Source organism: Mustela nivalis (genome assembly GCF_964662115.1).
Source record: "Mustela nivalis genome assembly, chromosome: 1".
Classification (NCBI taxonomy): Eukaryota; Metazoa; Chordata; class Mammalia; order Carnivora; family Mustelidae; genus Mustela; species Mustela nivalis.
Genome location: NC_139020.1, coordinates 64,307,947 through 64,335,613, shown reverse-complemented (window position 1 = coordinate 64,335,613; position 27,667 = coordinate 64,307,947). Strand labels below are relative to the sequence as shown.

The window sequence follows — 27,667 nt, the reverse complement described above, 5'->3', positions numbered from 1 at the left end:
ACATGTAAATATTTGATACAGTACATTTTTGGAATTTTATATTTTGCTTTTTGTCACCTAATATCACAAAGGATCATTTCCTCTTTTCCCTAAAGATGTTTTTTTAAAAATTTTTTAAATGGATTTTATTTATTTATTTGAGAGAGAGCAAGAGCACGAGCAGGGAGAGGAACAGAGGGAGAAACAGAATGGCCACTTAGTGTGGAGCCTGATGTGGGTCTGTTTCCCAGCATCCTGAGATCATGACCTGAGCCAAAATCAAGAGTCAGATGCTTAACCTACTGAGCCCCGCTGGTGCCCCCTAAATGTGTTTGTAATTAAAAAAAAAAAAAAAAAAGCTGTGAAGAGTTTGTTGATGAATCATTTCTCTGTTGTTGGACATCTAGGTTGTTTTAAAAATATCACCATTTTAGGGACTCCTGGGTGGCTCAGTTGTTAAGCATCTGCCTTCAGCTCAGGTTATGATCCCAGGGTTCTGGGATCGAGTGCCACATCTGGATCCCTGCTCAACAGGGGGCCTGCTTCTCCCTCTCCCACTCCTACTCGCCCTGCTTGTGTTCTCTCTCTCACTGTGCCTCTCTCTGTCAAATAAATTTTTAAAAAATCACCATTTTAAGTAATCCTGTAATATACATAATTCTTTGTAAATCTTTGCACGTTTTTTCAAAAATGTAAATTTATTTTGTGACTTTTATTCCAATTCCTGTTAACAGTTTAAAGTCTTACCATGAAAAATTGTGGGTTTTTGTATGTGTGTGTGGTTTTTTTTTTTAAGGTTTTTAAAATTTATTTTTATTTAAACTCCGTTAACCAACATTTAGTACATCATTAGTTTCAGATGTAGTGTTTAATAATTCATCAGTTGTGTATAACACCCAGTGCTCATCACATTGCATGCCTTCCTTGATGCCCATCACCCAATTACCCTATCCTGCCACCCACCACCCCTCCAGCAACCCTTGTTTATTTCCTATAGTTAAGAGTCTCTCCTGGTTTTTCTCCCTCTTTGATGACTTGCTATTCAGTTTTCCCTACATCCCCCTATGGTTCTCTGCACTGTTCCTTATATTCCACATTATGAGCGAAACCATGTGTTAATAGTCTTTCTCTGACTGATTTATTCACTCAACATACTACCCTCCAGTTCCATCCATATCAATATAAATGGTAAGTATTCATCCTTTCTGATGGCTGAGTAATATTCCGTTGTATATATATACCACATCTTCTTTATCCATTCATCTGTTGATGGACATCTGTGCTCTTTACACAGTGTGGCTATTGTGGATATTGTTCCTATGAACTTTGGGATGCAGGTGTCCCTTCAGATCACTAAATCTTTGTGGTAAATATCTAGTAGTGTAATTTCTGGGTTGTAAGGGTATCTCTACTTTTAATTTGAGGAAATTTCATACTGTTTTCCAGAGTGGCTATACCAGTTTGCATTTTAATTCTTTAATTTCCTGGTTGACCCATTCATTCTTTAGTAGGATGTTCTTTGACCTACAAATGTTTAAGTTCCTTCCAAATTTTCCTCTTGTGATTGAGTTCAAGTTTCAAAGCATTGTGGTCTGAAAATAGGCAGGGAATAATCCCAATCTTTTGGTACCTAGGTAGACCTGATTTATGACCCAGTATGTGATCTCTTCTGGAGAATGTTCAATGTGCACTCGAGAAAAATGTGTATTTTATTGCTTTAGGATGGAATGCTCTCTATATATCTGTGATGTCCATCTGATCCTATATGTCATTCAAAGCCTTTGTTTCCTTGTTGATCTTTGGCTTATATGATCTGTCCATTGCTGTGAGTGGGCTGTTGAAGTCCCCTACTATTACCAATGTATTTGTAGTATTATCAGTGTATTTCTTTAATTTGGTTATTAATTCATTTACATAATTGAGTGCTCCTAAATTAGGAGTATAAATATTTATAATTGTTAGATATTCTTGCTGGATGGGCCCTTTAAGTATGTTACAGTGTCCCTCTTTATCTCTTACTGCAGTCTTTGCTTTAGAATCTAATTTGTCTGATGTGAGGATTGCTACCCCAGCTTTCTTCTGATGCCCATTAACATGATAAATTGTTCCCCACATCCTCACTTTCAAGCTGGAGGTATCTTCAGGTCTCAAATGAGTCTCTTATAGATGGCATATGGATGGGTCTTGCCTTTTAATCCAATCTGATACATGGTATCTTTTGACTGGGGGCATTTAGCCTATTTACAATCAGGGTAACTATTGAAAGTTAAGAATTTAGTGCCATTGTAGTACCTCTAAAATCACTGTTTCTGTGTATTGTCTCTATTCCTTTCTGGTCTGTATTACTTTTGGATTCTCTCTTCATTTATTATTAGCCCTTTAATATTTCTAGCAGGGCTGGTTTTGTTATCATAAATTCTTTTAGTCTCTGTTTGTCCTGGAAGCTCTTTATCTCTCCTTCTATTCTCAAGCAGACTCCCCACTAAGCATGGAGCCCTACATGGGGCTCTATCTCACAACCTTGAGATCATGACCTGAGCTGAAACCAAGAGTCCGATGCATAACTGACTGAGCCACACTGGTATCTTTTTTGGTGTGTTTTCAAAATGGGCATGAAAAATTAAACTTTTTTTCCTTTTAAAGCACCTTTCTTGGATATGAAGTTAATAGCTATAAACATTCATATACAAAGTATTTTAAGTTGAAGGCAAACAGCAGGAGATCACTGTCAAGTAATATTTTCTTTTTCTTTTTCTTTTTTTTTTTTTAAAGATTTTATTTATTTATTTGACAGACAGAGATCATAAGTAGGCAGAGAGGCAGGCAGAGAGAGAGGAAGAAGCAGGCTCCCTGCCGATGTGGGGCTCGATCCCAGGACCCTGGGATCATGACTAGAGCGGAAGGCAGCGGCTCAACCACTGAGCCACCCAGGCGCCCCTCAAGTAATATTTTCTTAAATTCCCCCAGCGACTTTTCCATTTACTGTAACTAGTAAGATCATAGATACATTTACTTTAATGACATTAGTGATGAGTATATTTAACAGTTTACAATAGTCCAAGGTTTCCTTTATTTTTTTTCAATTCAAGTAAGAAACTAGATTGATTTTATTTTTTCTTGTAGTTGAAACATAACATGCACCCAAGATTTCCTTTAAACAAAAACGATTATCTTCCATTATTATAACTTTAACAAAAATGGTTTTTAAAATCCACTCACTAAATGCCAACCATGATTGTTGCATTTGAAAGTACATGTTTAAATCAGTTTAAATCAGTCGGGAGATGTCATACGTGGTTAAGTAAGAATTTGGCCATCCCTGAAGATTGCTGTATTCCTTGTAACAGTGCCATATCCTGTACCTTAAAATACCAATAACACCCACCTTGAAAAGCCAGAAGAGGAATCCAGCTATGAATCTTAGGAGTATCACCAACAACCAGCTAAAGAGTATGGTGATAGTTAGGCCAATGAGAATCCAATACCAACTTGTTGCTTCATCTTCATTTATTTTCATTCCAATTGCTTTTGCATCTAGGATTTTATCAATACGATTTGTCACTGCCCTGAGTTCTACAGCATTTCTCGTCCTTCCACTTCCATCTTCAAGTGTCTTATTTCCTACTGTCAAAATGCCATTTTTATTAAAGAAGTCAGGGAGACATCTTCGGAGAAATGGTTTGCTTGGAAAAATCACAGTTGGACAATCATCATTCAGTAAAAACTTGTGTGAGAGTCTTTGCAGGCTTAACAAAAGTAGACCTGCGGAACTTGCTGTGGTATATCCAGTAGTTCTTGTTTGTTCTATATGTAACTATATGTAAATTGTGTTTCCACGTATGTTAAATTTTTTCTGGGCACTTGGAGACACAGATCTGTGTGGTAGGGCACCATAGTTCTGCCACCGCAGAGGGACTGGTGCAGTTGGATAAGTTAAAGTGAAACAAAATGGCTTTGTTTTCATTTGGTGAGAACTTTTGGCCATAAAAGTGGTCTTTGCTATCTGTAGGCTAGGCCATTCTCCTGGATTGCCATGTATCCAGGCAACAAGTCCTAAAAGACTATAGCCAGTAATGAACGGTATGGAGATTATGCAGCACAGAACATCTGTATGACTTCTTTTGGGAACAGGCCCCATGAAATTCAGATTAAATGTCTTTGGATCAACATGGGTCTCATCCTCCAAATAAGTGTCTGGTGGTTCTTCGTCACTCATTAAGAGGCTCCTCTCTTCAGAAGAAGGCCTAAATCACTGCAAAGTTGAGTTTCTTAGAAAGGAATCTCCAAGTGTAGAGGCAGGTCCTATCTTCCACATTTTGTAGGTAAGAAAATGTGGTTTGTGGAGGTTCGAGAACTTGTACACAGCTTCCAGGACTTACATGCAGCACTTGTGACTCAGTAGCAGGCCGTTCCCCGAGTTTGAATCCTGGTGTAGCTCATGCACTGGGCTGCTAAGAACACCCGCTCTCAGGGTCCCACACAGATCAGGTTCCGCTACTTGCTGTTGGCAAGATCCAAAGGCAGAGAGAGGAGTGGTAGTGAAACAAGAAATGGGTTTATTTCAGTGAGGCCAGCCCTGGGAAGACAGTGGACTAGTACCTCCGAGACTGTCTCCTATAAACCTTTGCTTCCTTGTTTGTTTCCTTGGAATAGGTAGATTCCTTGAAATGGTATGACTAGGCCATACCTTTCTAGTACATTTTCAAAGTACTAGATAGCAGACAGTTTTAATTTCAGTGATCCTTTGGGAGACTTGACAAAGGATTGGGCTACATTACCTGAATATCACATTTTCATTTCACACATTTGTTATTAATAACAGCAGCAACAATTAAAACACACACACGCATACCTCCTCACCCCCCAGCTATTTTATCTACCCATCAGGGCTTCCTCAACCTTACTCTCCTAAAAATTTAGGACACCTATTCTCTGTTCTCTTTGAGGAGACACTTTTCACTCTTCATGGGACTTGCTTTCCTGTGAATTCAACAAAGACAACCATCTAGGAATGACGGTGCTAGTAACTTTGCATGGCCATGTTATCCCAGGATGTTACTTCTTACCTATTGTTCCATCAGGATTAATTCTTGACATGTTTCTCAGAGGGAATTAGTGCTCTTTCCTCTATCTGGAGTATGGTCCTGCCTCCTTGCTGTTTGATTATCCTCCTTCCTGTCCAGGTCTCACTCAGGATTCAGACTAGTCATACATAGTCTTTCCCTTTGAGTTAAGCCATATCAGGTTCATCCTTCTCTCACATCCAATAATCTAATGTAATCTAAATCAGGAATCTTTCTTGTTGGCTTAGGTCTTCTATAAGCAAAGACCTGTGGCCTGCGGTTCTTGGCAGAGAACATCAAAAGTGGATCCCTGTTTAGAGAACAATCTATGTATGCTGAAGGTCTGGGAGGCTGTCTGTACTTCAGGCCTGATCCAGGCAGCTCCTCCAGAGTGCATTCTTTAACATCTGGTGAAATTTGGTGTGTCCAACTTTATTTATTGGTAAAACAATTTGTCTCCTGCACACATAATCTGCAGGTGCCTCTGTAGTCCATAGCATCCAGCAGAAGTAAAATTGCTGGGAGCCAAGAGGGCATTAGCTTTCAGAATGTATGAAATAGGATGACAACTTCTGTTAATGCAGTCTCATTTGCTTTTTTTGTGTTCCTCGTAACACTTAACTCAATGCTAAGGACAAAATTTGCCCTTAATAAAATATCTCTCTTCCTCGTTCATCTACATTTCTATTTTATTTTATTATAATAATAATGCCTTTCATGATAATTATGTGTTGAAGAACATCTATTATAAAATATACTCATTAATCCTTCAGGTCACTGGCTGAACTTGTCATTATCTGAGCTTTTTACTCCCTGCAATTAAATATAGTGTTCTTCATTTTTAATTCATTCCAGTGGCAGAAGTAGTCATAATGACCAGATGTTTGTATTTCTTGATGTTACTGTAGTGAATTTGCATGTATCCCCTTGTAATGGTTTTCTTTATCTTGCTGCTTCTAAATTCATCTTTGTTTTTTCCCAATGACTAAGGAAAGTTGGAGAGAAATGAAATGCATGACCAGAAGATTCCTGGCCACAGTACTCATATAAGTCATCTCTGAGTACATCATGATAAAGAAGGGAAAGGGAGAGCTGAAACTACTAAATTTATTCACGAAACAGGCCCACATTCTGCCTTGTGTCTCCCTCTAAAGCATGAATGGTGGCCACAGTCATGGTAATTATGATGGTTTCTGGGTTCTGGTTCCCTGCCACATTTGCCAACTTTGATTTATTTCTTTTTCTCCTTTATAAAGGAACAACAGTGGCATTCATTATTGGCAATGTTAACTGTGAACTTTAACCCTTCCTTGAGTGTGACTTTGAGTTTTTTAAAGGTCTTCTGTGAATTATTATAAAGACTGTGGCAGCAATGTCTGTGATTCTAAGAAATACAAGAAAATATATGATTTAAAGAATAAGTAGTGTTAAGTTTAGGTTTTCCTTTTTCTTCTGAATTTCTCGTTTTGGATTTCAGCACCTTTGAATTTGGAGGAGGGGGTGTGCAGCTTGTTCTGTTAATGTCTTCCTAGTCAAAGTGGAAATATGTAACAGGCTCAGTAGCTCCAAGGGAATAGGAAAGATAAGAAAATTTAGAGATTGATGTCTTTTCTTGGAGATAAAGAGAGGAATGCTGGTTCTTTGACCCTTGCTCACAACAGTAAAAAAAAAAAAAAGCTGTCTCTTTATTTTAGCCTGTAACCTTTGCTAGTAATTGGCTGTTGTTTAGAAGTAGTTGCTCATTTCACCCCTTAAAACAAGGGTGAGCAGGAGACTAGTAATTACTTTGAAGAACTTATGTTTGAAATATGTTGCTTGTGAGGGTAGTGATGATTGGAAGATGAAAGTTAGCCTGCAAGCAGTGGAGATCCTGGTGATGAAGTACATACGTGGGTTCTGGAACCAGGCTTTTTGTATTCAAAATTTGGCTCCAGCATTTATTAGCAGTAAGTCGGCAAATTATTTCATCCTCTGTGTCTCACTTTCCTTAGTTGTTAGAGAAAATAGTGTGTAATCATAGAACTTATATAAAGGTCGTAAAGAATGAGCTGATACATATGAAGAATTTAGAACAAGAAATGTTAGATGTGATGGTCAACTGGTGAATACCCTGTCTAGAAGCATTTAATTTACATTAAAAGTAAAAATGCTGTGATCACCAAACTCAACATATTTGTCAGCCAGGTTTGGTCCATGCATCACCAGTTTGCAGCCCCTGGTGTGAGGAATCCATACATGAGAAGTAGTTTAGCTCTATGAAAAGACTAAGAATCTAAAACTGTGCTACCCCGTATGTTGGCCATTAGCCTTATGTGGATATTTAAATTTGTTAATTAAGATTAAGGTCCTGTTCCTTGGTTACACAAACTACAGGTCAGCTGCTTCTTAATAGTCACATGTGGCTAGTGGCTACCATAATGGATAGTGCAAATATGGAACATTTCCATCATTACAGAAAGCTACATCATACAGAGCTGATCTAGTGGTTTATAAAAATACTCACTCATAGCTGTCTACCAACTTATGTATATCTTGGTGTGGGATTGGGCAGAGCTATTTCCCTACTTGACCTACAGCTATTAATCTACTCTCTAGCAGCAGCTTACACAGTTGTTTTTTGTCTTTAAAAAAGATAAAGAAAAGAAAAGAAACTCTTTGGTGACTCTAGGGTCCTGGTACTAGGTGAATCTGCAGTTTGAGGGGAAAATTCCAGAAGGGAATAATAAGGATGGTTTCCCCCACTAAGCTTTAAAGGCTATGTTATTAGTGCCTTTCTAGGGATGATGGAGAAAATTGACTTGGAGTGTATATGTGTTTGCATGTGTGTATTTTCCCCACTAAAAAAATATATCAATGTGAAACTTGAACTTTACATATTCTTTACTGAATATATAAACTGTGTATTGCGTTGAAAATTTTTTTATGATAATGCTGTATCTCATGGTGGCAGTCAATATCTTCTATTGCTAGAATAATGCTTTATCATGTATAATGGGAAATAGCATATTTTTGATCATAGAATGGTGATTTGAAGACTTTTCACTGTTATGACTTAACTGGAGGAAGCTTAGGATGGTGATGGGATGATGTAACAGATCAAATCCCTTAGCACTGTTTATGTTAGTGGATGGCATTGTATCTCTCTTTCCATTCATGGAAGAGCCCATGTGTTTCTCCTTAAACAGAGAAAGAATAGAGCGTAGTGGGAGTGTGTGTATGTGCTGGTGACATCAGATATTATATGCGTCATGGGGAATTAACCCATTTTCTCTGAACAAATCTGTATTTCCATTTCTGACTTAATAAATGTAGGGCGAATTCTTTATATTTTCTCTCTTTCTTAAGCTTTTGCATTGGTAACTGTTCTCCTCACCTCCCTAACCTAATGAATGTAATTTATTCCAAGTCTTGAGTTTGAGGACTCTGATCAACTTTTAGTGGTAAATTAATTTCAGATTACTTAGTGAAATAAAAAAATGAATGCATTCCTTCTCCCAGAGGTGAAGTACGAAAAGGTGTGTACTTGAGATGTGAACTTTTCTATATGTGTGTTATATTTCAAAAATTTCATGTTAAAACATGAAGTTATAGCTAATTTTTTCTCATTTATAAGAGGTAGGTGTATTTACTTCTGGCACATAGTCTTTCTTGCTCACGCATCAATTTAAAGAACATTTATTGTTCTTTAATTTTGTCTCTGAGTATAGCAGTAATAACTTATAAATTTTATTTGCTTTATTACATAAGTTCCTCATATAAGCAGTTAGAGCTATAAATGTCCCTTTAAGTACTAGTTCAACTGCATCCCAAATATTTCAAGATTATAGAGAAAAACACCAATGGCACTTTGTGGCAAAGCCAGGGGTTCATTCAGAGCTGACCCAGTTAAGCCATCATTGCCATGGGGGAGGCCCCTAGCTCTAATGATACTTATTTGAGGCCCGCTGGAGAAAGAAATTTATAAATATAAGCAGGATAGAGAGATATACTTCTCCCTGAAGTATAGGTAGTAACCTCCAAAAAACTCCCCAACAAACAAATGCTTTGATATGTCCATAGGGAGAGGTAACAAAGTACTGAATTAGAGGTCTACAGTTTGACTCAATTGGAAAGCCAAAGTGTCCTAGAAGAATTGATGTAACAAAAAGATAAAAAGGCACTTACTGACTTTTGCACTTCTACTACATGGGTTCTGACTTTAACATCAGCTGAACTGTATCTCTGTGGCCTTTCTTAATTGACACTAGGGCTCAGATTATAGTTATACCTGAGTATCCGAATAAATTTAAACAAGGTTATCCTGTACAGAAGGATCCTACTACATTTTAATAAGTTAGCCCTACACTCAACAAAGTAAGTATCAAATATAAAACAGAGAATAGGAATGCCGTATTTTAACCATTTAAACTATTGTCTGATAAAATTTCCTATGTTCATAGCATTTATTGCCCTAAAATACCCCATAATCGGCATAGGTGTTCTGTCCCAGTGGGTAATAAATTAAACTACATCTTTGGCACTTACAATAGGCTTGGAAAAATAGGACTCCCTTGACCGCCTCCCTACCCCATGATTAAAAGAGTTAATATTGCACAATGTAAATTGAAATAGAGCCTTTAAGAATTAAAACCCATATATAAGACTTTTATAGAAAAGGGGTAATTATTTCTACTCCTTCTGCATTTAACAGGACAATTTGACCTGTTCTTAAACTTGGAAAGAAAGAATAGTGCCAAGGAGTGGATTACCATAAATTTCATGCAATAATCTTACCCATTAAGGGCACTTCCCAATATTATTGAAATTGCTGACACCATCTAATCAGCAACTGGTAGTACTTAAGTCACAGATTTTGCTGAGATGTTCTGTTCAAAGCCTATTTCAACAGCCTTTTGGGTGCAGTTTGCCTATATCTTTGAAGGGAAATGGTATGCCTCTACACAGCTATTCATGGAGTACCTCAATAGTCCTACTATTGCATCCAGTCTTTCTAGGCAAGATCTTAATCAGATCCAGCTTTCTCCAGAAGCACAAGAGTGACATCATACTGGTGACACTCTTCTCCAGGGAGACTCCCATAACAGACTCACTCAGGACATACTAATAATGTTCACAAAGGACATGCACCAGTGCCCCCCACACAGAGGAGGGCCTTGCTACCTTTGTTAAATTACTGAGAATTGTTTGACAAGCTGGGAGCCACTCTGTCCCTAACAATGTCGAGAAACAGCTGATGACCCTTTTAGCACCCACAGATGTTAAAATGGGCTCAGTCTTTCAGGTCTTTTTAGCTTTGAGAGACAGCATATTTTACGTTGATGAATTTTACTTACCCTGGTTTATGCTATGACTTGCAAACCAGCCTCTCTCTAATGGGACTCTGTACAACACAAGGCTCTAACATCTATCCAAATTGTAATACAGTAGCACTTCCATGGGTGTCCCTCTTCCCTCCCTAAGATTCTTTTTTTTTTTTTTTAACTAAGGCTTTAGCAACTTCCTCTCATGCCTCCTATCATCTTTGGATCACCCATAATGACCACAGTTTGTTGTAGACCTTTGATGTAATCTGCCTTTGTGGGCACCACTCTGTTTGCCATTAGACACTGAGATCTCCTGGACATAGAGACTCTCATGGGCCCCAAGCCTATGGTCCTGTGCTGTATCTCAGCCTGTAGTGTCTCCAGCACCTCAACAGCTCTGCTCTCCTGAGCTGAATAGAACTGTGCCCTTTGTATGCCACCAAGTCTTCTGCTAAAGAGTTGAGGGAACTCCTAACCTCTTTGGTTAGGTTTATTCCTAGGTATCTTAGGGTTTTTGGTGCAGTTGTAAGAAGGATTGAGTCCTTGATTTTTCTTTCTGCTGCTTCATTACTAGTATATGGAAATAGAGCAGATTTCTTTTTTCTGAGGATTATATATTTTTAAATTAATCTCTACACCCAGTGTGTAGCTCAAACTCACACCAGGATCAAGAGTCCCATGCTCCACTGACTAAGCCATCCGGGCATCCCTGGAAATGCAACAGATTTCTGTATATTGATTTTGTATCCTGTGACTTTACTGAAGTCATGTATCACTTCTAGCAATTTTGGGGGGGGATGTTTCTATATAGAGTATCATGTCAACTGCAAATAGTTTGACTTCTGCCTTGCTGGTTTGGATGACTTTTATTTCTTTTTGTTTCCTGATTGCTGAGGCTAGGACTTCCAGAACTGTGCTAAATAACAGGGGGGAGAGAGGACATGTCTGTTTTGTTCCTGACCATAGGGGAAAAGTTCTCAGTTTTCCCCCATTGAGTGTGATGTTAGTTGTGGGTTTTTTATATGTGGCCATTATAATGTTGAGATATGGTCCCTCTAATCCTGCTGTGTTCAGGATTTTTTTTTTTAAAGATTTTTATTTATTTATTTGACAGAGATCACAAGTAGGCAGAGAGATAGGCAGGGGGGTGGGGGAAACAGGCTCCCTGCTGAGCAGAGAGCCCGATGTGGGGTTTGATCCCTGGACCCTGGGATCATAACCTGAGCCAAAGACAGAGGCTTTAACCTACTGAGCCACCCAGGCGCCCCTGTGTTCAGGATTTTTGTCTTGAATGGATGTACCTTGTCAAATGGTTTTTCTGCATCTATGTAAAGGACCATATAGTTATTCATCTTTCTTTTATTAATGTGATGTATTACGTTGATTGGTTTGGGAACATTGGGCAACTTTCTTATCCTATTTCAGTAATGCCATCAAACTCATTCAGTAGTATATGTTTTAACAGTGTGTTATGCTTCATTTATATAATTATCAGATGATGTTTTCACTACAATCATACTTTTACTTCTAATTCTTAAACAGCTTATAAATTACTTGTAGGTTTTCTACAGAACTTATACTTCAGATTACCACCTTCAGTTGTATAAGCTATTGTACATAATTTGGATATTTTATGCTTTACATATTTTTATCTAATTCAAATCACAATATTTCACTGGCTTAAAAATATATTTGCTTTTTTTTATACAGTGGGTCAAATTTATCACAAATAGGATATCCTGGCAATAATTGTAACCAAGTATCTTTTAGGTATTTTTCCTATGGCAGAGTAAATTTTTAAAGCTCTTGAATTTATTAAATTTTTTTTTTTTTAAAGATTTTATTTATTTATTTGTCAGAGAGAGAGCGAGCACAGGCAGACAGAGTGGAAGGCAGAGTCAGAGGGAGAAGCAGGCTCCCCGCGGAGCAAGGAGCCAGATGTGGGACTCGATCCCAGGACGCTGGGATCATGACCTGAGCTGAAGGCAGCTGCTTAACCAACTGAGCCACCCAGGCGTCCCGAATTTATTAAATTTTTTAAAGCTCATGCAGAAACATTACCACCAATGTTTGATTTTCTAATATAGAAAATATTAATTGAATTTTCATTTGGATCGTGACATAAAGTATTAGAAGGTAGGGATAAAAAACATAGATAATTGAAATTATTTAAATCACCAGTTGCAATTTCACTTATATGATTTCAACTTCTTTTCATCCAGAAAATTTAAAGTAGCCAAGTCTTCTAGAAATTATTAGAATGAATTGATTTCACAGTCATTTTCTTTTTCTCCATCCTCCACCATTTGGTAAGTGTTTAAATGAGTAGAAGAATGAATAACAATGGAAAAGATAAGCAGATATTTCAGGCTTCCTATTCATAAATATTTGAGGTTTATTCCTGGGTGTTTGAGTTTCTATGCTTTGTACAACAGATCTGATATGGTGAAAATAACACTCAGCTGGGAATTAAGGACTGACAGTGTTTTCAGACCAATGATTTCCCTGTTGTGGGGGAAAGTTTTTTCATTTATGAAATAAAGGTATTGGATTAGATGATATTTAAGGTCACTTCACACTCTTTCAACATTCTGAAAAGCTCCAAATAAAAAAGCAAGCAAACTTTAAAATGATATCTCGGGGTGCCTGGGTGGCTCAGTCGATTCAGCCTCTGATTCTTGATTGTGGCTCAGGTCATGATCTCGGGGTCTGGAGATTGAGCCCTGTCTCAAGCCCCATGCTGAGCCTGGAGCCTGCTTAAGATTCCCTCCCTCTCTCTCTCTCTGCCTGCCCCCTCGTGCGCCCCCCCCCCCCGCCCCGTTCTCTCGTATGCTCTTTCTTCCTTAAAAAATAAACTAAAATAAATTTAAAAATAAAAATAAAACAAAATGATCTCTCGTATCTAGGATTTACCTTAAACCTTTATTTTTATAGGGAAGTGAAAGGTTCCCTAAGCTCTGTTAAGTACTGTTTTCTTTTCTTCTTTCTTTCTTTCTTTTTTGTGATTGGTTTTATAAGTTTTTCTTCAAAATCTTCACCTTTTTGTGGTTATGGGACTATAACCTATTTTTTTACCTGGCTATTATGAGAATCTTCAGAGCAGCACATAAAACCATCCAAAGTAAATACTTTTAAAGAGATGTTTAATGAAAGCAGAATAAGAGAAATAGTGGCAAAAGCCATCTGGTCACTGACTTTATTTCTGAATGAAGTTTAGGTAATGGATACACTTAGGAATAGAAAGCTTACTATAGGTAGAAATACTGATTGTAGGGTACCCTAAGCCAAATACAACTTGTAAATGAAAGCTTGTAAATAAGGTAAGATCTATACAGTTTAAATGCCTCCCCTCCCCCCCCACTAAAGCTTTGGTTTATAAAACAGAAACTTGTTGTAGATCACTATTTTATTTGGAAGCTAAGTCACTAAATGCACCACCTGACTACTGGATTGGATCGAGGGTATCACTTTACTTTTTATCAAAACTCATAGATATTTACTGAATTGGGTGTGTGTGTGCTCACGCATGCATGTATTTTCAGACCATAGTCGCATCTCCATTACAGAGCCAGCAGAGATAGAGCTTTGTCTAATAGTGTTTGCCATTAGATACTGGTATGTGAGCATCTGGAGAGACTATTCCTGCCAGCTCCTAATCAAAAGTAGGAAATGTTTATTTTAAGTAGAACAACTAGTGAATTTTAAATTGAGCTGCTTATCTGATTCAATCTCATCTTCAATCATTTCTGTGTGTTTTACATGCATATACATATACCTTGAGATGTAGTGTTAGAATGGTCATTAATAGTGTGGGAGAGTCCTCGTAACTGAGGAGTGCATTACTCCCATTTCTGGATAGTTTAAACCTCTGTCTTCAATGTCATCTTTCTCTTTATTGATCACTTCTGTAGAAGATGAGGTGGTGGTCCCCACTGGAATCTGGCCTTAACAGAGAAGGGGAGGTGAGGGAAGCAGATTGTTACTTTGAGGATATTTTCATTAGGAAACTGGGATAAAGAGAACAGACCTGTGACCTCTCACTTCTTCTTTTGGGGGAAAAAATGGAAATATATAAAAAAAAAACTTAACCCTTTGAAAATCATGGGTAATATGGTTATCTTACTGTTCTCATAGTCCTCAGCTCAACAGCTGCTTTCTTCATTAAGACTTTATTAATGCTGTTTTCTCATTGATGTCCAGTGTGGGTAGCTGATTTTGTTGCCAAAGTCTCAGATTGTATGTAGATATAGATATAGATAATATTTGTTGGATGCCTCTGAAGTTGGTAGTTTATTCTTTGGAAGCCATTTTGCACCTAGTAGTCTCTTTTCATGTGGCTGAGTCTGAAAACTACAGACAGCTTTGAAGAGCCATGGAATTAATTGTCTGAAGAGAATAAATCAGAATGTTATGAGATTTTCTCTCTCTAGTCCACAGGGTGCTGAGAGAGTGGCCTTCTGGGGATCAGGACATGGGATGGCCTGCATTGTACAAAGAACAGCAGTCAGAGTCTATGGTTCCTGCTGCTTCTGGTCTCCAGTTGGAAGATATTTGGGGAGAGGAGAAAAGGATTGAACTTTAAAAGTCATTTGGAAGGAACACATTATTGATACTGTACAAGTTGTTATACCTTAAATCTGATAGTGCTTTACACTTTTCAAAGCCCTTTAACTCAGAAATTACTGGAAACATATTTTATCATTCACAGCTTTTGTTTTCATTGTGGCTAGAGTGGGGCTGGGTAAGTTTCATTTTGGGACCATCAGTTAGACTCTTGTGGGAAGCTGCTAATATTTTGCACAAAAGTTGCTGCTATGTGGAAAGTTCTATCTGTCCTGCCTGTTGTCTCCAGTTCATTACCATTTTTTCTTGTGGCAAAGAAAACATCCCTCTACCAGTCGTCTGGGCTTCTTCTGAACATCAGTTTGATCAAAATTCAACTGATATACTCTCTGAACCTGAGACCATTTTGGAAAAACTCTTAGGCAAATGGGAGAAACAAACCCTCCACCCCTTCAGATAACAGAGCCCTGGGGCTCTAGATCAGACTTGCCTCGTCCATTCGCCCCCTGAGCCCAGTCGCTCAGTCACAGACTGCTAGCTAGCCTGAACTCCATGTTATTTTCCCTGAGACTTGAGGAAGACTCACCTGTCTGTTGACAGGTCAGCGGTATCAGAAGTAACCAAATGTATTAGAGAAAACCTCTCAAATTAAAGACAAACTTCACAGTCTAGACTTCACCCTGAGAGAAGTAGAAGTGGGTATCTCTTGCATAACATTTATCACCATTGTGTTTAATTGATTAAAAGCTCTATTTCCATTAGATTATTGGTTTCGTGAGGGTAGAAACTATGTCACTTATGTTTGTCCCTCTTACCCTGGCCTGGCCTTTGTTAAGCTGCCTGGATTAAAGAATGTAAAATCCAGTAGACCTGAGCACATATAAGCCTGTGGACTGAGGCAGAAGCAAACAGTGAGAGTCTCAGTGCTCCCCAGCCCCCGCCCCCAGCCATTGCCTCTTCCTTCTGTCTTCCCACCTGTCCTCCACTGCCCACTACACACACACACACCAGTACTCTGGCCTCACTTCCCTTCCCATTTCTGAAAAGAAGTATAGTCTTTTTCATTAAGTTATTAACAATATACTTGTTATCAAAATGTTTTTCCCCATTTCTCCTCCACTTAAAAACCCACTGTATCCATATTCCTTATTGCCTGTTGTTTCCGTGTTTTCATGAAGGGAGCCATAAAAACGTATCTTCATGTGACTTCAAATTACTAGATGTAAATAAACAAATTCAGGCCATAACAACATTTCACCATTTATTTATTTATTTATTTATTAAAAGATTTTATTTATTTATTTGACAGGCAGAGACAGAGAGGCAGGCAGAGAGAGGAGGAAGCAGGCTCCCCGCTGAGCAGAGAGCCCAATGCGGGGCTCGATCCCAGAACCCTGGGATCATGACCTGAGCCGAAGGCAGAGGCTTTAACCCATTGAGCCACCCAGGCGCCCCACATTTCACCATTTAATAAGAGAACTGAGGCCACCATAATATGTAATAAATAATTCAGCAGTGAACATCGCAAAATTGCCCACTGGGGAGGCCTTCTGACTTCTGGTGTAAGCTTCCAACAGGTGTTTAGCGCCTTCTGAGGTAATGACTAGGCACCCAGATGTTAGGAACAGAAACAGTGGTATCTGTAATACTTGTTCCCTCACAAGAGCGAGTCTTGGCAGGGAATACTCATTCATCTGATGTCATGGCCATCTGAAACCTAAGAGCCACTTTTCCTTTCTGTAAAGCAGTGCTGTGGGGTACTGTGCTTTCCTCATGAAACTGTGCTCCCTCATGCCTGCCTGGTTGCTGAAACTCTTCATTTGGAAATGTACGTTTTATGCATATTTGTTGATCCTGTAGTTACACATCAAAGTTAAGCAAAAACAGGGGAACAGTGACCAAAAACTAGGGTAAATAGTATCTGAAAAGAGACTGTCGTCCTTTCTTGCTGCTTTTACCTGGTAGAAGATTCCTTGTGTGTGGAATGGCCCTTTCTAGTTTTAAATTTTTCCCCAGAAGTATAACATACAATGGGCACAAGGTTGTAATCTTGTAACATTACCATTGTAAAGAGTTCTTCTGCAGCAAACACTGTGAAATCTGGTAGGCTTCAAAAGGTACATTGAATCTATTGTAAAGTGCTATATAATTGTTAACAAATGTTAGTGTTATAGAAAAATAACAAGTGTACTATGCTTGTTTCATTCTGGTTTTTAGTGAGTTAGTCTTCAACAGCAATATAAGATTTCAGAGGAATATGTGATTAAAAAAACATTACTGAGTTCAATTTTGCAGGATTTATATTTAAGTGAGTATATGTATGACATGTATATTTTTTTAATCTTCCCTTCTGTTTCTTGCCACTGCAGTTCGATGGTTGCTATGGAGAAGGTTATGGTAGGGACAAGCATCAGAAGGTTAAAAGTCATCCTGCGTCTGGGATGGAAATAACAGTCCTCCCCCCCGCCCCCCGCCCCAACCAGCATCTCTTTACTCGCTCCCCCCTCATGTGACAGTCTCCCTACAGCAGTGGCGCGCTGAAGGGAGGGCGGCTTGATGCGCTATTTAATACATACGGGAGGAGCTGATTCTCCTTTTTTGATTTTCAGCTTTGTCACTTTATCATCTTAGTATGGGCACAGAACGGAAGGAAAGATGTAGACGTACTCAGGTGATCGTCAACTCAGAACATTTCTGGTTTGTGGGAGTGGGTTTTTTCCTTTTGTTTTCTTTGTGTGTTTAAAATTTGTCTTCTTTATTTGCTGCTAGGAGGGAGGAAAAGCTTAGAGAAAGGACCTGCTGTAGAACAGTTGGGATTTGGTTAATCTGCTTAGAGATAACGTTAATCGGTGGATCAGATGCTGTCAACAATACAGGGCCTTCTATCCCCATTATGGTCCCCATTCTTCTCTTGCTTATTCTTCCTGTACTATCTTTGGTGTCATTTAGATTTATATTTTCACTTCTTATCAGTTATTTGTTTTCTAATGTTTCTTTTATATTTTTCTGTCACATTTCATTTTGAATTTTGCTTCTGCTTTGTCGTAGGAAAGTCTTTTGGCCTTTTACATGGTGGGGGCGTGGAGAGTATAGACATGTACTCACCCACATACCTAAAGTTTTCTCTTAACTTAAACATATGCTGAACTCCATAGAGGTCTCAATAATTTTTTAAAAACTCAGAGCTGTGGGTATGCATCAAAATAAGTGTATGACCATTATTTTCCTGAGAAGTTTCCTGCCACTGGCACAATTATAGGAATGTAGGTGAATACATACTAATTGCTTTCTTCTCTTCTCTGTTTCTTATTTAGTACTGTTTTGGGTTATTTTCCTGAGATCAGATTTAATTACTCTTCTTTAAAAACTTCCTTTTTGCCAGGAATTGAATGTATTCATGTATAGTTCTTTTTTTGCTTTCATTCAGTAAAAATTTTTCTATTATTATTTTTATTATGTTATGTTAGTTACCATACAGTACACCATTAGTTTTTGATGTAGCGTTCTGGGGTTCTTTATTTACGTATAACACCCAGTGCTCCATGCAATATGAATGTATACATTTTCAACAATCTTGGGAGGTAGATGTTTTTATTATTTCTATAAAAATGCCAAAATACAAAAGATCCAAGGGTTTAGGTAGTGTGCACAAGTTTACACAAGATTACACAAGTAGTAAGTAGTGGCCTCTGGATTCCAAGTCCTGAGCCCTTTCCACTATAATTAGGAAGCTGTATAGGGTAAATATTCGCAAGGCCCTGTGTCAGGCTGGACATTGGTTTGAATCCCAGTTTTATGTAGGAACATTTTTTTTTTAACACCTGGGCCTTAGTGTCCTCATATATAAAATATGACTAATCATCATATCACTTTCCAGTCGTGTTTATTACTAAACTAAAAGAGAGTGCTTAGAAGTACATTTGGTACATAAATTCTTTTTTTTTTTTAAAGTATCATTCATCTAAAGATTTTATTTATTTATTTGACAGACAGAAATCACAAGTAGACAGAGAGGCAGGCAGAGAGAGAGGGGAATCAGGCTCCCCGCCGAGCAGAGAGCCCGATGCGGGGCTCGATCCCACGACCCTGGGATCATGACCTGAGCCGAAGGCAGAGGCATTAACCCACTGAGCCACCCAGGTGCCCCTGGTACATAAATTCTTGATGAATATTATCCAGTACATATTGGACATTTACTGCATTATGGTCATTGTGTGCAGGGACCTGGGCATACTTAGAATCTGGTGAAAAAGACCTATGCCAAGAGACTATAAAAAGTCTTATCACAGTTTAAAGGAAGTATGTGAAGGCATGTAAAGGAGAAATGTAACCTGTTTTGGATCAGGGAAATTTTGAAATCTAAAGGATAGGTAGGAATTAGAAGGGCATGTGGGTCTAACAGGGGAGAGAACTTTAAGCTGGAGAAACATTTATCAATCCAGGAGAGCCCAGTGTATTCTCAGACCTGGGAAAGTCCATATGGAAGGAAGTCATGTAAGATTGACTAGAGAGACAGGCAGAGACCAGGTTCAGCAGAGTTTGGAAGGTCATGGAACGTACTCCAGAGCATTGGGTCAGTGTATAATTATGAGGCCCTATTATCTCTCTGCTCTCTCAGATTAGTAAGAGCTTCTAACAGAATAGCTAACAAACTTCCTATTTCCACATTTTTAAAAATTGAAGTGTAATTGACATAACATTATATTAGTTTCAGGTGTACAATGTCATGGTTGGATATTTGTGTATTGCCAAATGATCACCAGAGTGAGTCCAGTTAATATCTCTTACCACATATAGTTGTGATTTTTTTTTCTAGAGATGAGAACTTCCAAAATTCACTCTCATTGTTTCAAATATGCAGTACAATATTATTAACTATAGTCACCATGCTGTATATTACAACCCCATGACATTCATTTTATAACTGGAAATTTGTGCCTTCTGTCACCCTTTTCATCCATTCTGCTCATCTACTCCTCTCTTGTCCCCACCACCTCAGGTAATCACCAGTCTGTCCTCTACATCCATGAGCTCAATTTTTTGTTTGTTTTTAATTTCCACATATAGATGAGATCATATGGTATTTATTTTTTCTTTCTGACTTATTTAACTTAGCATGGTGTTCTCAGAGTCCATGTGTGTTGTCCAAATGGCAAGATTTCATTCTTTCTATCTGTCTGTATTTATCTATATCTGTGTATGTATGTGTGTATCTATCTACCTATGTATCTATCTACATATTTTAGAGAGAAAGAGAGCACAAATGGTGCAGAGGGAGAGGGAAAGAACTCCAAGCAGATTCTGTGCCCAGCACAGAGCCTGATGCAGGGCTCTATATCACTACCCCAAGATCATGACCTGAGCCAAAACCAAGAGTTGGATGGTCAACTGACGGAACCACTCAGACACCCCAAGATATAATTCTTTTTTATGGCCAAATACTATTCCATTACACACACACACACACACACACACACACACACCACTTTTTCTTTATCCATTCATTGTTTGATGGACATTTGTTTCCATGTCTTGGCTCTTACAAGCAATGCTACTGTGAACATGGGGCTGCACATATCTTTTCAAATTAGTGTTTTCATTTTCCTTGGATAAATACATAAAAGTGAAATTGCTAGATCATTTCTAATTTCTTTTTAAGATTTTATTTATTTATTTGACAGAGAGAGATCACAAGTAGAAAGAGAGGCAGGCAGAGAGAGAGAGAGGGAAGCAGGCTCCCTGCTGAGCAGAGAGCCCGATGCAGAACTCGATCCCCGGACCCTGAGATCATGACCTGAGCTGAAGGCAGCGGCCTAACCCACTGAGCCACCCAGGCACCCTATTTCTAATTTATTTGAGGAAACTCCATACTATTTTCCACGTGGCTGCACCAATTTACATTCCCACCTGCAATGCACAAGTGTTTCCTTCCCACCCCCCAGCATCTTGGCCAACACTTATTATTTGTCTTCATGGTAATAGCCATTCTAACAGATGTGAGGTAATATCTCCTTGTTTTATTTTTTTAAATTTTATTTATTTATTTGACAGAGAGAGAGTATAAGTAGACAGAGAAGCAGGCAGAGCAAGAGGGAGAAACAGGCTCTCCACCAAGCAGGGAGCCTGAGGTAGGGCTTAATTCCAGGATTCTGGGATTGTGACTTGAGCTGAAGGCAGACGCTTAATGACTGAACCACCCAGGTGCCCCTATCCTTGTGGTTTTGACTTGCATTTCCCACTATCAGTGATGTTGAACATCTTTTCATGTACCTGTTGGTCTTCTTCTTTTTTTGGAAAAATGTCTATTAGATCCTCTGCCCATTTTTAAAAAAAATATTTATTTATTTTAGAGGGAGGGATGGTGGAGGGAGAGAACACAAGTGGAAGAAGAGGCAGAGGGAGAGAGAGTCTTGAGCAGATTCCATGCTGAGTGCAGAGCCTGATGTGGGGCTCCATCCCATAACCCTGAGACCACGACCTGAGCTGAAACCAGAAGTCGGACGCTTAACCAACTGACCCACCCAGTTGCTCCTATCCATTTTTAAATTGAAATGCTTGTGTTTTTGCTCTTGAGTGGTATGAGTTCATTATATATTTTGGATGTTAGCTCCTTATCAGGTACATGATTTACAAATATTTTCTCCCATTCAGGAGGTTGTCCTTTCATTTTCTTGATCCTCTTTCCCTATTCCAGATCTTTTCTTTTTCATCCTTAGACGCTGAAGAATGTATACACTGTAGAATGCTTTAAACTAGTTAAAAGTTAAACTAGTAATGACAAAGTCACAAGATCAAGAAATTTTTAAAAAATAGTATTTAGTTTTGGAAGGAGGCAGTGTTATTGGTGAATGAGAATAAAATATTTCAGTAAAGCCATTTTTTTTTTAAAGAACGTAATTGGTTTCAGAATATAACATCCTTCCTGATGGCTTCAGATGGCTTTATTTATTCATAAATATCTCTACTTGTTGATTCAGCCTCTTTGATCACATGAATGCTTCATTAAACAACTGGCGCTTGCTCGTTAGTGCTGAGTGGGGCTGTGTGCAGCCAGGTGGTGAAGTGGAGAGTACATGGCTGTATTTAATAGTAGAGGCCATTTGTTTGGCCTTTTGCCATCTGGAAGCTCTAGTTAGTATTTCCCAGTGTGAATCTTCAGTCTGCTAACCATACTGATACTGGCATTCACCTATAGTGTCGTGACGCCAGAAAGGCCTACCAGAACATAAACTACTCTGTAATTTCTTTAGAAAACAAAGCCAAACTGAAGCTGGGGAAGACAGGTACATTCTTTCTACCTTAGTCATTGTCAGGTTAAAAACCTGGTATTCAGAAGTTCTTCAGAAAACTAAACAGCAAGGAATTTTTATTTTTTTCCCCCTAAAAATGGCTAGTCAATGGCAAGTTGAGATTTGGCCAGAAGGTTTCCCCTATAATAAATGGCAGTCCTGAAACACTGAAAACATAGCCCACGGAATGTCAGTTTTCTCTCCCCCATGCCCTTGCCCTGTTTCTGAACAGGGGTTTCTGAATTTGAAAGTACAGAGATTTTTTTTTTTTAAGTCCTTCATATTATCCTTAGGGCATTAGATTTATTTTAAAATTATACTTATCATTCCTAGGACCCACAGAGGTTTATAAGTTCTGTCCATCTATTTCCAGTTGAATACAAATCTGAGATTCTTCTTACCATTGTGTCAAGAAATTTAATATCGGTTGTTATTGGGGCTCCCCCATCCACACACAGCAAGATCTCTTACAGAACCAAAACACTGGGGGAGCCCTCTGGTCTTCCATGGAGTAACTACTACATTCCCCATGTTGGAGCCTCCAGGATCCTTTGAAGTCTTGCCCTGCAGCTTCTGGGCCTCATAGAACAGAAGGAGTCTTAGAATCGCAGAGCCCTGGTGTCCAGAGCAGCCATCCTCTTTGAAGCACTGCTGTTTCCTTTGGCCCTCTTCTCCAGGAACTTGGCCAGCTTCCATGCCCTTCCCAGGAGCCCTCTTTCTCCTTTCTGCAAGTGCAGAGGGGGGCCGTCTGAGCTCTTCTCCCCCAGCGTAGTTTCCTCCCTGAGCGCAGGCTTTCACTAGAGACAGGAAGCCTATTGTCTTTGGTAGTTTCAGCTTTGCAGAAGCCTGTGAGGGAAGGACCGAGAGAGGGCTTGACAAAGATAGGCTCAAAAGGGGAAGGGGAGATGAACGAAAGAAACAGCTTTTAATGTTTTCACTTGCTATTTGTCCTGTTAATGTCCGGCCATCATATTTTGAATAGTAGTCCTATATTTGGAGAAATTCTCACGTTACGAGTCCTCTTCCCACTATTTGAAGTGTAAACTCAAATTTCCAGCCTCTTGTGTAGCTTGGACTTTGGCTCTCCAGTCATCTGCATGTAGGTGTGACCATGCTTTGGAAGAGGACAGTGTGAGAAACAGGCTCTGTGCTAGGCCCCATGGATAGCTGCAGAAGAGTATATAGCTTTGGGGCATAATGTTGTTGCCATATTGAATACCAGATAGAGAGCTGCCCTCATTAGAAACTGTGAAAATATCCCCAAAGATCTGTGCCACTTCGCAGTCCCTCTAGAAAGGTATAGAAGTTTGAGTTGGTCTGCATTCTTGTTCACACTTGGTGGTGTCAGTCAGTTTAATTTAACTCATTGTAGTTACGTATCTCAAAGTGGTTTTAATTTCTCTATTGGCTAATGAAGTTGCACATCTTTTCATGTTCTTATTACTCATTTTATGTTTTCTATGATGCCTATTAAAAAACTGGCTTCTTGGAGTGCCTGGATAGCTCAGTTGGTTAAGCATCCCACTCTTGATTCTTGTTCAGGTCATGATCTCAGGTTCATGAGATTGAGTCCTATGTCAGGCTCTGTGCTGGGTGTGGAAGCTGCTTGGGATTCTCTCTCTCCCTCTCCCTCTGCCCCTCACTATTCACAAGCATGCTCCCCTTCTTTCTCTCCCTTTCTGTCTCACTTTCTCTCCTCCTCTCAAAAAGAAAAATTAGGTTCTTAGTGAATTGTAAGAGCTGTTTCTTTATTATAAATACAAGTCCTTGATGGTTTTGTGTGTGTTTTAAGATTTATTTATTTATTTATTTATTTATTTATTTATTTGAGAGAGATAGACCACACAGAAGGAGAGGAAGAAACAGACTCCCCACTGAGCACGGAGCCCAAAGCAGGGCTCAATTTCAGGACTCTGAGATTTTGACCTGAGCCAAAGGCTGACGCTTAACTGACTGACCCACTCAGGCCCCCATCTTTGATGTGTTTTCAAATTAATTTCTACCAAAATAAGGGTGATGTTTGGTTTTTTTTTAATAGTGTCTTTTGAAAACAAGAAATTATTAATTTTGAATGTCCAATTTATTATTTTTAAAAATAATTCATGCATTTTGTATCCTAAGAAGTATTTTCCTAATTGAGTCATAGAGACTTTTTCCTGTGTTTCCTTCTAGAAATTTTATAGTTTTTACTCTTATACTTAACTGTTTGCTCCATTTCAGATTAACTTTTATATAAAGGTCTAAGGCAAAGGTAAATTAATATTTTTATATTTGGAGGTCCATTGTTCTAGCACTGTATTTTTTTTTTATTTTTAAATTTTTTTTTTAAAGATTTTTATTATTTATTTGACAGACAGAGATCACAAGTAGGCAGAGAGGCAGGCAGAGAGAGAGAGAGAGAGGAGGAAGCAGGCTCCCTGCTGAGCAGAGAGCCCGATGCGGGACTCGATCCCAGGACGCTGAGATCATGACCCGAGCCGAAGGCAGCGGCTTAACCCACTGAGCCACCCAGGCGCCCCTCTAGCACTGTATTTTGAAAAGAGTATCATTTCCCACTGAATATCTTTGCAGTCTTTGTTGGAAATAAATTGGCCATATACATGTAGATCTATTTCTGGACTCTCTAAGTTTGACCTTACACTAATCTCACACTATCTTGACTACCTTAGCATTATAGGACATTTTAAAATTGGGTATGACATCCTCAAACTTTTTTTTCCTTTTTATAATTTTGCTATTAAAAAAATTAAATTTATTTATTGTAGGGAGTGAGTTTGGGTAGAGGGAGGGGCAGAGGAAGCCTACTCCCCACTGAGTGTGGGGGTCCATCTCATAACCCTGAGATCATGATCTGATCATGATAATGATCTGAGCTGAAATCAAGAATTGGTCACTTAACCAACTGAGCCACCAGGTGCCCTTCAAAATTTTGCTATTTTAATCTTTGCTTTTACACATATATATTGTAAGCACTTTGATTATCTCTACAAAGTAGCTCCTGCAATTTTGATTAGAATGTACTAAATCAGTAGATGACTTTGGGGAGACCATATCTAACAGTATTAAGTCTTTTGATTAATGGCTGTGGTTTATCTCTTCGTTTATTTAGGCCCTTTAATTTCTCTCAGGAAAGTTTTTTAATTTTCATTATTTAGATCTTACAGAAATTTCATTAAAGTTATCCTTAAATGTTTTGTCTTTTTGATAGCATTATAAATGGTATTATTTAAAATTTTCAATTTTCAAAATTTCTTTGCTATTGTATAAAAATATTTTTGTATGATTTTTGTATATTGATCTTGACTTCTGCAAACTTGATAAACAAATTTATTAATTAAAATTAGTTGCTTTTCTGTAGATTTAATAGAATTTTTTTTTATATTTGACATTTTTATTTTAGGCTGCAAAAACAAAAACAAGCAAACAAACAATAACAAAAAACTTGAAATAGGCTTGTCAAATGATGTAAATTCATCCTTTCCAGGGAAGCAGAAGGTAGACCATCCTGCTTCACTGCTGCTTGCACTCTGCTGGGTTTTGATCCTTCTTTGAGTCATAGTCTGGATCATTTTTCTCATCTCCTTCTTCTTCCCCTTCTTCATCTGCTTCTTCACCTTCTTTATCATAATCATCATCATCATCTTCAATAGTTTCTCCAGTAAAGTATAACACTGATCTTGGGATTATACGCTCACGTAAAAAGTGACCAATTTCAAAGTCCGCGGCAAGGATAGCTTCAGCATCATCATCCAGATCTCCGCTCTCAGGAACTTCAGGAGGGGCAAAAAAATTAAAGAAAGAGTCATTGGAAGCTGTTTTGGTCACAGTACGAACTGTCCCACGTCCCTTGTGTTTCTGCTTCTTCTTAATGGTTTTCAAAGTGGCATTCTTTCCTTTTTTCCAATCTATCTGGCACCCTGTACAACCCATAATTTCTGGTCCATCGAAAGAAAAGGGATCAGAATCATCTGGTTCTGACCTCATCCTATATGTCTTTGTCAACACTTCATTTGTGAAATATTCATTGGGTTCAAAGTGAAATTCTAAGACGAAACTCATGGGCTGGCCAGCATCTGAGAACTTCACTTTAATATCTTTCAAGTGCTTCAAAATAGGTTCATCATGTTCCTGAACCATATCACTGAGCAAGTCAACATTCTTAAAAACAGTTAACCAGAATTCAGGAATTCCCTTGGGGTCTTCTTTTTCTTCATCTTTTTTCTCATCTTCAATCTTGGCTTTTTCTTTCAGCTCCTCCGAAGTTTCATCCTCCTCATCTGGTTTCCATTCACATTCTTCTTCTGTAGGTTCATAAATTGCATTAATGATCTCAAATCGCTTATCAAACAGAGGCTGATAGAGAACAGCATACTTTCTTTCAAGATCATGAACTTCCTCATAGAATTTGGCTTCTATCTGTGCACATTTAACTTGAAGATTTTTGAGAGCATTCACTCATCTTTTAACTACCCTAGGCAAACTTTCAATGTATCCTGTTGGTGTTTCTACCAGACCATCAAGTCTTTCTTGAAGGGCTGCAAGAATCTGAGGATTTTGCATCATCTAAACAGTCAGCTGATGCGCTTTGATTTTTGTTTCTTCACCAGTTTCTTCTTCTTCTACTTCTTCAACATCATCCAAATCTTGATCAAGTTCAGACTGTTCTTTGTTGTCAATGTCTGCCATGTTGTTAAGAACTCCAAATATCGGTGGCGAGCACGGGGAGCCAGGCGGTCGGAGCTGCGCAGGCAGTGACTCAGGGCGGCAGCGGGAGCGATTTAATAGAATTTTTTAAAAAAGATTTTATTTATTTATTTGTCAGAGAGAGAGAAAGAGCGAGTGAGCACAAGCTCACTCTCAGAGAGAGAAGCAGGCTCCCCGCTGAGCTGAGAGTCTGATATGGGACTGGAGCCCAGGACCCTGGGATCATGACCTGAGACAAAGGCAGCCACTTAACTGACTGAGCCACCCAGGTGTCCCAATTTAATAGAATTTTTAATGTAGATGGTTGTGTTATCTACAGATAAATACAATTTTACTTTTTATTTTTTCCAATTGATATGCCTTTTCCCACTTATTCTTGCCTTAACTGCAATGGCCAGGACCTTCCTTGTTGAATAGACCTGGTGAGAGCAGGCATCCTTACCTTGTTTCTGATGTAAGAAGAAAACAACTTATCCATTTAGTATAAGTTGTCTTTGTATCATTAGTAGGATGTTAGCTGTTGTTTTGTTTTGTTTTGTAGATGCTTGTTCTACAAGGAAGGAAGAGAAGAGCTTCCTTCTCTTCCTTGTTTGAAGAATTTTTAAAATTAATATTCTATAATGAATACTCATTTTTTCAAAAAAGATTTTGTTTATTTGAGAGAGAGAGAGAGAGAATGCCCGTGCATGCGTAGGTAGGGGCAGAGAGAGAGGAAGAAGCAGACTCCCCACTGAGCAGGGAGCTCCAGGTGGGGCTGGATCCCGGG

At 38.6% G+C, this 27,667-nt stretch overlaps 1 protein-coding gene and 1 pseudogene across 5 annotated transcripts in view; one reads left to right on the top strand and one right to left on the bottom strand.

The window, feature by feature from the left end:
- Nucleotides 1-27,667, top strand: part of IGSF11 (immunoglobulin superfamily member 11) — a 136,638-nt gene that overhangs the window by 67,224 nt on the left and 41,747 nt on the right. Inside the window, exon 1 of one of the 4 annotated variants that reach the window (XM_082685917.1) lies at nucleotides 1,273-1,345. The exons of the other annotated variants lie outside the window; for them this stretch is intronic. The gene's annotated coding sequence lies outside the window, so the exon portion shown is untranslated. Of the gene's footprint in view, nucleotides 1-1,272; nucleotides 1,346-27,667 lie in introns of those variants that run through there. 4 annotated transcript variants of the gene reach the window in all.
- On the bottom strand, nucleotides 25,567-26,966 carry LOC309842067 (nucleosome assembly protein 1-like 1 pseudogene; annotated as a pseudogene). The gene has a single exon. The product of its transcript is annotated as a nucleosome assembly protein 1-like 1 pseudogene (transcript).